Below are 13,219 nucleotides of genomic sequence, written 5' to 3'. Positions count from 1 at the left end.
GGGTGGGCGAGGAGCTGCCCCCGCCGTCGGCCTCGGGGTCCCTGCAGCCCGGCGTGGGGGTCGGTCCTGGCTTCTGGAAGGCGGACAGCTTCTGGTCACTTGGCCAAATAAACGGTCCGTTCGTTCCAATGGAAAGGTAACTTTTGCCGTTTCCCCAAAGCGGGCTTCCTCCAGGGGAGGTGGTCGTGTCACTGCTCTGTCCTCAGTCTGTGAGTCAAAGGGAAAAAGGCCAGCACGCCGCCCACACTCGGGACCTTCCAGGTATGACCGTCTCTGACGGACAGGTCGTTAATTCCGTGGTAGCGTCCGGAGTCCTGCCGCAGGACATTGCGTTTCGGTTGCCGCCGTGTTGGAGAGGTAGCCGTGCTGCCGGGGCCAAAAATTCACCGAGCGTTAAAAAGGAGGAGGTTTTGGTTGATCGTGTTGTGGAAGTCTGTGGCGGAACTGCTGCCGTGCTTCTGACTAGTAAATCCTATCCCTAATGGGAAGTTCATCGCAAACATATGACATCATAAAAATAGTCGCTGAAATGGGAGCAGGTATTCCAGCTGCGAAAAGCTAGATTTTTAGTCTTTCCTCGTAGTAAATACCATCATTACTAAAATCTGTGGTCATGCTTCTTCATGTCAGGGGTCCGCGTAGCTGCGGAATCGCAGAAATAGGATGGACGACAGCTGTCAAAATGTATTGGATGCTTTTACAGATGAGGAAACTTTAGAAGGGGTGTCATCTGGCTATGTCAGAAACTGGAAAGATTTTCTCATTTTGTTCTGCATAAAGGTTGTGTTGCGAGCTGTATAGCGTGCGGGCTTGTCTTTAGTCTAAGTAAACAGTGGTAATGGTTTTGCTCTGAGGGGTTTAATGCCAGTTAGAATACTGATTTGTTAACAGTTCTCGTTTATTCCTATTTTCTATTTAATCTCTTTCATCTTCATTATGAAGCTGGATATATTTATATGCCAATAGTCTTATCGCTGATGCTTTTCTTTATTTTCACTGCGTAAATAAAAAAGCTTTTCTGTGCCTAAAGTAAATGATTACCTTCTAAAGTATGTTGCATTGTGTATTGCTGAAGTCTAGCTAGTAATTTAGCAGGACTCCAGTTACTGCAACTTTTCTGCTTTAGACTCAGAAAAATATTAAATGGTCAAAGGAGTTAATCAGTGTTGAATTTAATAGTCCTTGAGTATGAAGAATAGATGAAATAAAGCTTTCAAACTTGCCAGAAAAATGGCCAGTGCAGTAATGAAACGAAGGTGCATCTTTAGCTAATGTAGGAGTTTAGTACGGCATTGAGTTAAAAGGCAATTACAGATACAGTTAAATTCTGGTTCAAAGCCAGTTGTGCTAACATCCCCCTCTGCTGTTTCTAGAAAATATTTCTATTCAGTTACTCCGCAGAACATTTTACATACCTTGTGCTATCAGAAGACTTTCATGAATGTATATGCTGTTATTTTAAACTAACATTGTAGCCGGTAATTTTCTGTGATTTAGATATGGTGTAACATTGGATGTGAAATATTTAGTAACATAAATTGTGTTTGTCACATATACCAGCACACTCGTATATAGGATATAAAATATCCATTTATCCATCCATCCCAAATGCATGTGTATATTGGGTAATAATACTTATATAGAATATAAGAATAAGGAACATTTCATGCGTGTGTATTTTCTTTGATTTTATGTACCTGTAATCTGATTGCTTAAACTAGTGTTTTCTTCTAGTGAGAGGAGCTAGTCTTTATTCAACCCCATGAACACCAGCAGGACTGACTAGTAGTGATTTTGCTGCATTACAACATGAAACTGCTCAGTTAATTTGGTGCTGAAGTTTCTTGGTGGTGAATACTCCCAAAGCAGACTATAAAAATGGGGAAAAAAAAAAATCAACCACTCAACAACCACAAAAGAAACAAAACCTCAGAAAACAAGTGAGTAGCTAAATAGTCCCTGTTTGTCCGTGGCTTCCCGCCGGCTTTCCCCTTCAGCCTCAGTTTATGGTATCCACGGTCTGTACACCCCTTCTCTGTCATAATAAACAGTTACTGTGCAGCTTTCAATTTCAAGTCTAGTTGTAGCAGCAGGTTTGAACTGGAAAAGAAGGGGTCTCTGGAGGTGCTGGGGAAACTGGGAAGGCGAAGGTTTCCCTATGGTGAGCCACAAGTGGTTTGTACAGACCATCTTTCCCCAGGCTTTTTCCTCTTAAACCTCACAGGCTTCATTTTAGCCTCTCCCGGGGAGCTCTGCATCCTACACACGTACCTTTATGGAGCTGATCAGGTCCCTCTGTCCTCAGCTGTGGAAAGGAGAGAAGTTGCGGGTGCTGAGAGGTGGGTGGATGTGTTAGAGAGGATGTGGGGGCTGCATGGAAATCTCGCTGTATCCCCTGAGGCAGCGTACAAGGTTCGCTGGGTACTGATACTCCTGTCTCCATCCAAACCAATGCAGCGTTGCTTTGTGGATCATTTCCAACTCTGTTGTATCTCCCCTGGTGCTCAGTTCGTCTAGTGCGTCAGGAGCTGGGTGGTGGTGCTGCCGCAGCAGCATGTTTCTTGTGCAAGGACTCAACTCAAAAAACCGTCTGTGGAGCTTTGTTGTTTTGCTGTGAGGAGCTGTCGGGATATTGCAGTCATATCCTTGTGCGGACACACTGGGTTGGCTCCAAGCAGGGTTATTTTAGTGGACCAGTATACTTGTTTGCCCCTTCCTTGCTTCAGAGCCTCCCTTCCGTGTTGAATGCCTACCTCAAAAAGTCCTTAGCTCAGCCTGTCTTTGTCGTTTCTACAAGTCATGTGCTGAAATGGAGGTTATCCAAAAACTCGACAAAACCAGAATTTTGCTAATGGAAATTGGCTGGTCTTACTGATACAAAGTAGCAGAGTTGTGGTCAACGCTGTTGGCTCACCTTGGCAATAATGGATACCCTGAGTGAAGGAGAATAACCTGGGTTAATGTTTCAAGCATTGGAGCACGCGTGTGCACCTAGGGTTTAGCATCTGTGACAACGCTTTGTTGCGGAGAAGATTCTCTTCCAAGGGATGGCAATCAGTGGTATTTCAACAAGTATTTTCAGATGTCTTCACTGAGGAAATTATGTGGAATACTTATGTCAACTAAAAAATCACATTGTGCCAGTTTTTAGAGGCTAAACCCGTATTTAAAATATGAAGTGGATAGCTGCTTTTTTGTGCATGCTGCAGCACAGTTACTGGGTTTCTACTGCCTGCTCCGTAGTCGAGCAGTACTCCGCAGCGGCTTGTGCCGCTTCTGGCTTCCACCGCCACGATTATCACGAGGAGTCCTCTCCTTTAGAGGACAGGAGTTGTGCTCTGTGTTGAGTAAAAGAACGGTAATGTACGCCTGACGCAGTAAACCCTGTCATTTCAAAACTGACACGGGAAGGCTTCCCACTGTAAGACAGTGTCATTAAAATTCAGGGCACACTTCCCCCCTCCCCATTTTTCTGTCTAAGATGCTAAATCAAATCTTGTTATAAACCACCTAAAACACTTTTTGAGGTGACATCTGAGCAAATACCTTGGGAAGAAAAATGTTCCTGGAATTAATTTTGTTCAATATCCCTTCCAATCAAGTTAAATGAAGGCGTTTTATGGAACTCCTGTTTCAACTTTATAGCTGATCAAGTTTGACAGGAGTACAGGAAATAGTATTTGTATATCTTGTATGTTCACTATGGGACTACTTGAGATCCCTTAATGTACATGGTTATTAATTTTAAGAATGCATCTAAGTATACTTTGGTCTTGATTTTTTTTTTTTTTTAAACTATTATGCCTTCCACGGTTGTTCTGCCTCTGTGTTTAACAGGGTAGCCCAGTTATATCGAGGAGGAAGGAAAGACTGTGTTTTTATTTTCTGCTCTTCTGTCCACCTTCACAGTTCTTGACAGAGAAATTAGGTGAGCTTTAGGAAGCATTTAAAAGGAAACATTAGTAAATGTTTTAAAACCCAGGACTCAAGGATAAAAAAATACACAAGTAGTTTGTGAATCCTTCCTCAAATACAAAACTAGCGTGTTCTCATGGAAGATGTTCTGACAACAAGCATCTATCCCCGAGGTTACTGCTGTGTGAGCTTGTCTGCTTATCTTAAGCTGGACGAAAATCAGTTTCTCAGATAAGGGAGAGGTATGGGCCCGTTATTGAACTTAATCGTGTTATTGTGGGTTAGCATTTTACATCTGATCAAATGAGGCCACTTTAACAGAGGATATGCTTCATACTCTTTCCAGGTGCATGTTAAAAATTAGCTTGTATTTTCAACACAGAAGGCTGGGGGTGACTGTTCATTGTATTCTAAGCTCTGGCCTAATAAGGCAGAAAGAATCTTCTCCTTCCTGAGCATAAGTGGGTCCTTGGAAACTGAAGAAGGTAAGAGCTGGAGAGCTAGGATTGGAAACCTTGTGCAAAGGCTTTCTGCCTGTCTGTATCTGTTTTCTCACTTGTGTCACGTGTCTCCTGAAAAGTTAAAGTATAAACCGGATGGCAGAAAGCCTTCTGTGAGGAGATGTGCTTACAGCGGCAGCCCTAAGAATCAGCACTGGGTGTTGTGGGCGAACGTTTGGAAAGGTGCTTGGAAGATCATCTCCACCCCAGTGAAGGCATTGCCCAGGCTTAGCATGGAGTCCAGACAGATACCCAGTGAGTGAACAACTGGGACATTTGGTCAGTTATGCTCTGCAAAGCATGCTGTAGGTGCTTACGTTTAAGGTGAAGAAGTCATGAGTAACAGTGGTAGGGAGAAAACTGGAAGGAAAAGTCACCATATCTTGGCTGCTGAGCCAACATAAGCTGGCTTGCCTAGCTGCCTTCCAGTCCTCCAGTAGCATCTGAAATTGTAACTAAATCTCAAATTGGAAAACACTAATAATAAAAGATACATTAATAACAAAGTACTAATTACTTTTATTTTTACCTTTTTTAAAACTTTTTTATTTTATTAATATGGTATGTATTTTGTCCTTGTTGGGGCTTCTGCCTCTTTTCACCTTAGTCTGACTGGACTGTGTCTTGGACAGTTGGTCTTTCTCCATTTGCTAAATTGAACGCTGGTGAAGACCATTTGCCAGGTGGGATAAGATGACAGTCTAGGGCTGGCTTTCATCAGTGTGTGAAGGACACGGGTGCTGGGTCGGTTTTTTCATTCTCTTCAAACCAGCTGGGTCCAGGAGGGCTCTAACACAGGGATGGAAAGGAGACAACAATGGCTCCCTAGTGCTCTTTTAGCATGAAAGGAACTGAGAATGAGCAAAAAGCATCTACATCTCTTGTGATCTGCACAGCCAAGTTAACAGCATTTTATGACCTGCAGTATTAAAAGAATTTGATAAATGTTACAGAATCTTCATGAAGATACAGTCTTTGCTGATTGCTGAGAAATGATCGTCTGCTGTGTCTGGGTCATAACCGAGGTTTTTTTCCCCATAGAGAAAGAAAATGTGAGATACTGAATGCAAAGAAACAGTGTCTGTTTTTTGCAGAGGCAAAACAGCTTTTGCTAGTGTGCGTCAAAAATGGAGTTAGATTTGGCAGCAATGAGTGATGACTTACTGGTATGGCAGCAAACACTCTAGCTTCCCTCAAAGAACAGCAACGTGTAGAATTTGAAGCGCTAACAATATTTGCCACTGACGGGCACAGGTGCTTTTGTGGGTATCTGGGAGCTGTGAAGGGTACAAGCACTAAACACAAGTTCTTGATCAGAGTTTCCTGTGCACTGAGACGTTAGAGACAGACGTAACCTGAAACACAGAAGCTTCACTGTTAGGTCCTTCAGTAATTTAGATGTAGGCAACTTTTCTTGAACCTCAACGCGTACCCGTATCCCTGCTATGGGTTGTTTTTTGTATGATTCAAAATTAGCTGAGCTGCTGGTGCTCAAGGTTCTCCGTGCAGAGCTGTCCAGACCGAGTTGCGCTCAAGTGGCTGCAGTAGGTAAGGCTGGACGGTACGCCTGCTCCACCTCGCTTGTGTCCGAGCCCTATTCAGTCATGCTGGTGCTTACGAAAAAGGATGCACTGAGTCAGCAATTGTCTGTAAGGGTCTTATGATTGTGGCTGTGAAATTCTGTGGTGTTTGAATGTTTTTCCTAAGCCGTTTGAATTTATGCACATTGAAATGTGAGAGCACCGTCCATCCTGACTTACGCAAAACCAGACTAACGAGATGTGTCGGCATCCTGTGTGGTTGGGGACAGGGTGGTCACCTGCTCAGCATTTTGGTCTGGTGAAATGAGCGTGACACCCTGTAAAATTCAGGGTGAAATAGTAACCTGTATGTTGGATGCAGATAATCTTGATGACTGTATCACCCGACTGATTCTTCTTTCCTCCCTCTCCCCGCTGGCGCGGGCTGTGCCGGGTGGCTGGGCAACACAAACCGTTCTGGCATGTCCCATGGTACGGGGTGGCCAGGTTTTATGGTTCTGAATGAGGCCAATGATCTAAAAAAAAGTCATTATCAGTGCTAATTCTGCTTTTCACTGATTCTGCATCGCAAGTGAGAAGCAATGCTCTTTGCTTACTATTGAAATATTTTAAAGAGCACATGTGAAGGAAAAAACATGTAAGCAGGGGCTGACAGCTTTGATATTGGTACATGTTTCACGTGGAATTTTGGTATCTTCTCTCTTTGGAAATTACCACAGCAATTGAGAAAGACAGGCGTGACTGACACAGTCTCGGTCTTTTTTGTGCCTTATTTAATTTCTCATTATCAGTGAAAATCGCTGCTGAGAAGATTCTGCTACTGTGCAGGGAAAGCTGCAGAGAATATTTTAATAGTTTTACTGTCCTCTTTACATACTGGGATCTCACAGACCTTTAGGGAGTTCCTCAGTTGTCTCACTAAAGTTTAACTCTTTCTCCCCCCCCTCCCCCCCAAACCATAATTTCTTTATTCCCTGAAATATAGCTAAAGATAGAAATATAATGATGGGAGTTTAAAAATAACTGTCAATGAAACTTACTCATCTTTTTTTTTTAACCAGTGGGATGAGACTGAATTTTTAATGCCACCATTTTGTGGGGTGCTAATTGAATATTGTGTAACTGAACATGAACGTTTCCTTATTAACAGACAGTATTTTGAACATTGTAAAGTATTGCCAGAACGTGTCCTCCCAGTAACTATCTTTCCTAAGAAGGCAGGCACTACATAAAATGCTTATTTTTGTTTAGTGAGCCACACTGTGTAGTGCAGCACGTTCTTCCTGAAGCAGTTTCATGGCAGATGAATGTACAGTGAGACGTGATTGGTTTATCCCACGATATAAAGTGAATTAAACCCAACGCATTTATATTTAACAAAATGAAGAAGAACATATCCGTGACTGGAGCATGTGTTTAACTGAGCCAGATCTGAGATGATTCCTCATGTTTCAAGCTTTTTGTTTCTATGGATATCAATTAGCAAGATACAGAAGTGATGCCAGCATTTCTACAGTTGCCTGTGATGGAGACCAGGTGTTCCGCAGTCAGTTTAGCCGCTTCTACAGCGGGACAGTATTCATGAGAACCATTTTTTCAGGCAAACAAATGAAGAACAATAACTGGTACTTTTTTTTTTTTTTTGAGGGGGGGAGGGTATAGTAATGGCTAACACTATGCCACATCCTTTAAGAGCGGTGAGAAGTGTCTGTGGGATCTGTGTGTTCTGCATGGGCAGGAGGTACCTCGGGTCCTCGGGCAGTGACCGCCAGCGGTGCAGAGCAATGGTGTTTGCTGGCGGGAGGCCTTACTGGAAGCTGTTATTAACATAGGATTAACACACCTGCGGACTATTTGAGTTGTATCACTCTCTTCTATTTGGATTATCATCTCAGCAGACCAGATACCGTGTCTTTCATGCTGCGATGGCAAAGCGGAGCTTCCCCTGCTGCTTCTGCCTTTGCCCACCATTGCCAGCTCCTGGTCGGGGACAGTCAGTGAGGAGCTGATGCTCACAGGTGCCACCTCTCAACCGAGAAGGTTTTTTTGGTGTCTGAGCAAAGCCAGGATAGTTCCAACAAGTGAGTTCCATCAAGCTGCCTGCTATGCTCTGCATTCTCAAAATCTCTTTAGAGCATTGGTAACTGGCAGAATTTTGTCCTCACTTGTACCCAACGCTCCTCGTGGCAGGGTTGGGACCGAGCCCGAGATGAGGCTGTTGTGGAATAAACAGACTGTTTTACTACTCTGACAAAAATTTAATTTTAGTGGCATTTTCAGTGAAGTATTTGGGTTGTTTCTGTGTTAGGAATGGATTATTTACACAACAGCTGGGCAGAAGGTAGAGCAGTAGTCACACGGAAAACACTCTGGGGAGTGGAATTCAGAGCCTGGTAAATGGATGCAACTCTGCCGGATTCTGGAGGTTAATTCACTTGTGCCAGCAAATTTACTGAGCCCTTGTAGCTGCTAGTGGAGGCCATTTCTTAGTCCAAGGTCTTTTCTGAAATATCAGAGAAAACTATTGCCCCAAAATATGTTGCCTCCTTCACATATATCTGCCAGTTTTGTTCTTCCGTGTTTTTAGGTTTCCTGGTGGTTTTGTAAATACCGCAATGTTTTTGAGTGCGGTGAGAAGATTTAAGCCTGGGCCTTTTCAAAATACCTGATTTATTTGATAAAACTTCCAATTTTATGAGGAATATACCCATAAATCACTTGACTTTTTTTTTTTTTTTTTGGTAAGACGAACCTTTCCCAAACCAAACAAACAGTGTAACAGATGTAGGCTTTAAGTAGAGTGTGTTGTAAAAGGTTCTATGTACATCATGATTTGGCAGGACTGAGGAAATGTGTCTCCTCTCTTACAGAAATGTATTTTGAAATTATAATTTGTAGTGCTTTTAACTTCACCTCTTACTAGGACTGTTTGCAAAATGTGCAGGAGCCAGATAAACTTGCAGGATTTGCATGTCAAAAGTGAAGCAGTTGATTAAATGCTTTCAGCTGGGCTGTGGGTGGCTGTATGGAGAGGGGAGAGAAAGAATGAAATGGGTAATGTATAAGGATAATTCAGTAGCTTTATACTTGTAGCTCTTCTGAGTCAATAACTTAATTCAGGAACATTATTAGTAGCACCCCCCCCGCCCCCCCAACACCCCCCTCACACCTCAAGCACAAAGTGCTGAAACACGGCTGGTGCTTTTGTGTGTTCACATGTGCATGTTGAACAAATGCATCTTGTAGCTCAAGTTTCATGTTATCATGATTTAAATATTATAAGGTCTTAGTATCCCAAGCTTTCCTGTCGTTACCAATGCTGACAAAAATGGTGCACTAACTCGGGCTTTTCTTACGGTCTCTTATTTCCTGTGTCTGTCTTGAAGGTACTAATCCTAAAGTTTTTGAAGTTTCCTGTCTGCCTAAGGCGTTGCTTTCATACGTCCACACATTCAGACATGCATGGGTACCTGTGATTGTTTAAAAAAAAAAAACCTTAAAAAAATCAGGAATACTGTATATTGTATTCGTTTGTCATTCCGCTTAGACACATTTTAGATGTGTTCACTGCTATTTGTTTAAATATTTAGCGTGAACTGATGCTTGCTTTTCAGAACACTTTAATATGAGAAGAGCCTTAATTTTCAGATGACTTGCCCTCTGTCATTAAATATAAATTTTTCAAACCAAAGAAAAAGAAGTAGTTTCAGCTGCTGGCTCTATATCCTATTTTCTGCTTTCGTCAAAGATCAGGGTAGTAGGTAAGTAGTGCCTGAAGCTATATTCCTATACATATGTTTCTTTTTTGTAAAGTAATTGAAGTAATTTTAAAAAACACAACCTCCGAGAATTTTTATGATGACCTCCTCGGGTAGGTGGCTTAAATATAGGAAACATCCTTGTAGTTGAATTATGGAGTTCCAGGTCATCTGAAAAACTTGTCTTAATACTTTTCTTTTCCAGCTTATAATATACGTCAGGCTAGTTTTGACATTTCTTTCCTCTTCCATCACTCCTTGCTTTTTTCTGATCTTACCAGGGTTGGCAGCATTTTTTTCTGACCAGCATAAAAAGAAAAAATAGCATGATGGGCCTGTTTATTGAAACTGAAAAACTCTTTGGTGTTTAGGTTGATACTCTGAAGAAAAGTATTGAAAAGTAGCTTTTAATTGACTTGTTTCAAGTGTTGCTTATTACTTCCTTAGTGCTAACTGCCTGTAATAATTACATAAAGTGTCTTTTTGTAATTTGTACGGTTTTGCTTTCAACTATTAAAATGAAAATTCAGTATGTTTATGTGGAACTTCTAAATGTCCTAATTGGCAAATTCTGGCTTTTATGCAGCTATGCGAATGCATTGTAATTTTCTGGGGAGTTTGTACTGAGTTGTAGGTTATTGCTACACAATTAGGATACTCAGGGTTGTAGTTACACATAATTAAGGGTTTGCAAGGTTAAAGGTAAGCATTTTCATGATGTTTAAAAACGAACCTTTTGTGGCATGCTGTAGTAGTAAAATACATGGTGAGCACAACTGAAGGGCTTGTTCCAGGAACTGTTCTGAAGTCATGGTTTGTGACAGTTTTCTTTAAACAGAAATTTTTTTAGCCTATTGTAATGAGTCTGGGTGTTCAAGTTCAAACACATAAATTATCTTATTTGCATGCAGATTCCAGTTGATAATCAAATATTAATCATTCTACCTTAATCGATAGCACACTAAAGATTAAAAGAAAAACAAAAACTTGTCATAATTGATAATATGTCAGAGATGTGTTTATCAGCAGAATTTGCACGTGAAAGGCTTGAACCAGCAAACTGTCCTGTACAGAGTCTCTAATCCAGCAGAGTATTTAAAAATATACATGTTTTTTCTGGATCAGGTCATGACACTCAGTAAACTGTTAGGCTCTAACCGTATGAATGGATAGTGCATGTGGTCCCAGTTCATTTGATGCTGATCTTAAAAGGATCTCTAAGTCAAGGCCACTGAAATCTTTGCTGCTGAAATGTATGGATACTTGGGAAGGAATAATCCCTTTGAAGTCAATGTGCTTAAATTTAGGCTTATAAGTTATATGCTTAAGTGGATCAAAGGATAATTCCAAAAAGAAACTGTTTATTTTCTTTAATTAAAGATCATTCTTGTGATACGTGCTAATATCTGTTTTGTGGAGGAAAGAGAAAGCCAGTAAAAGGGATTTAAAATATCTCCCTCTCTTTTTATTAAAAGCCTTTTTTCCCAGAGAACATGTAAAATATATTTTTCCTTGGTGGTATTCCTTTGCTTATTCCTCATATTCTTTGTTGGATGAGAAGTTAAATGTGTTTAACTGCAAGATGCTTTATATTGTTTTTTTTTTTCCTGGTGGAAAAACATTTTTTCATTTCTACTCATTGAAAAATGTCGCATCGCGAATGAAAGTAATGTACAAAAAAAATGTGTACTCGGAGCCAGCAGTTTTATCACCGAAAGTGACGCATACCATTTACCCAAACAGGTCTGAGGTCCCAGTGCGTTTTCAGAGTTGCTTGATTCATTGCCACAAAAATGCTGTTGGGTATCATAGCAGGAGGAAGAATCTTTGTCAGAGTGAAGACATTGAGAGGTTTGGGTTTTTTTTCAAATTTATCTGTCATGTAGATCCTAAAACCCACAAGCTTTTTTCCCACTGCATATTTAAATATGGTAGCCCTAGCAGCAGAAGTTATCACTGTACAAAATAGGGTAGCGTCTTGGTTGAAGTCAATGAGAATTCTCTGTTGAATTTGTTCAAAAGAGGGTATCAGTAGGTTATCTGTGCTGTTGTCATTTGGGACAGCTGTAGTTTTGGCTTCATTCTTTTGGAAACTGGAGTATTGTGTGGGATGAAATGAGAGGATCACCTGTTGAGAAAGAGGGATTCAAATGCTATGGGGCTGTTACTATGAATTGGCATTAAAGGTGTTTGGAGGAAAAATAGCAGCAATGCTGTTTTTTCTGCTTTGTGCCTTAGTTCCCAGACAGTTTAAAATACATATACTTCTGGATAATCTTTACTACTTTGGTTTTGTATTCCAGTGTCTCTCTGTTTTTGTGAACTTCTGATGTTATTGTCTGTGCTCTGAAAATGCTTTGCCACCTGGTGGGTGTTACTGAAACCTAAGTAATAATAGAAATATTAAAATTTTCAAAGGAAGTCATAAAACACTCCCAGACAAATCTTACTGTTTTCTGCTTTGTCCAGCAGAAGAGAGAACTCTGAGTTCACTAGTGCATTTCATCTTCAGCAGTGGTTTATAAACCTTAGCCTTCCTTCTTTACTGTGAGGTAAGTATTATTTTGTGGAAAAAAATTGGGACAGAGGTGTGGTTCTTGGAAGATCACAGTGTATGTCTGCTTTGCAGTTTGAACTCTCTCATGTCTGGTTCTTCAGTCAGTGGAACTCCGTGGTCTGTAGTCTTTCCTATGTGCAGGAATTGTACAAGATTTCTCTTTAATAGTTGGTTAGAAAATACAATAAGAAGAAGGAGGCACTTTTCTTCTGGGAGGAGATGCTGCACCTGTGTGAATAGAATGCGTAGGAAGGATTGCAACTCCTTTTGCTCATCCTTAGAAGCAGGAAGGCAATGTCAAATGGAAACTCCATTTCTATGTTGCCGTACATGGAGTACATGGAAGAATAAAAACCAGCTGAATAAAAGCAATATTATTCTGCAATATGACACTACTATAAATCTCTTCTAGTGCTCTATAGCTTTCCAGTCATTCTCTGTTAACAGAAAATACTCATGTATTTGTCTCTAAACAGACTTCAGTATTGCAGTGGTAAGGAACATTGGTGTGTAAGTCATTAAACCATACAAATATGTATTTGTGTGTGCTAGTTTCCTGGTCTACTGGTGCATCTCTGTCTATTGAAGGTTTCACTGAAAAAAAAAAAAAGTCCTCAAGGAATGTCTTTTGAACATAAGTGTTCAATCAGGGGAGAGATGCATTATTTTCATAATGAAAATGTAATCTTTTTCCTTGAACTGAGGTGCTGCATAAAAGGTAGACAAGAATAAAAGCACTTTTGCTTATTTGATCTTCTAGGAGCAAGTTTATGATCTGCTATTGCAGAGTTTGGGGGCTGATGATCTATGAACCCAGTTGCACAGAAGAGAGGAGAAAATTTTTTCCTTTGCATGTGAAATCAAGAATTTACATTTAATCCTGTAAAAAAATCTACTCAGCTAATACTAAGATGTGAACGGCAAGGTACACAAGCATGTACAGAAGAA

Source organism: Haliaeetus leucocephalus, unplaced genomic scaffold (assembly GCF_000737465.1).
Source record: "Haliaeetus leucocephalus isolate CR32 unplaced genomic scaffold, Haliaeetus_leucocephalus-4.0 Scaffold151, whole genome shotgun sequence".
Taxonomy (NCBI): domain Eukaryota; kingdom Metazoa; phylum Chordata; class Aves; order Accipitriformes; family Accipitridae; genus Haliaeetus; species Haliaeetus leucocephalus.
This window is presented reverse-complemented; position numbering follows the sequence as displayed.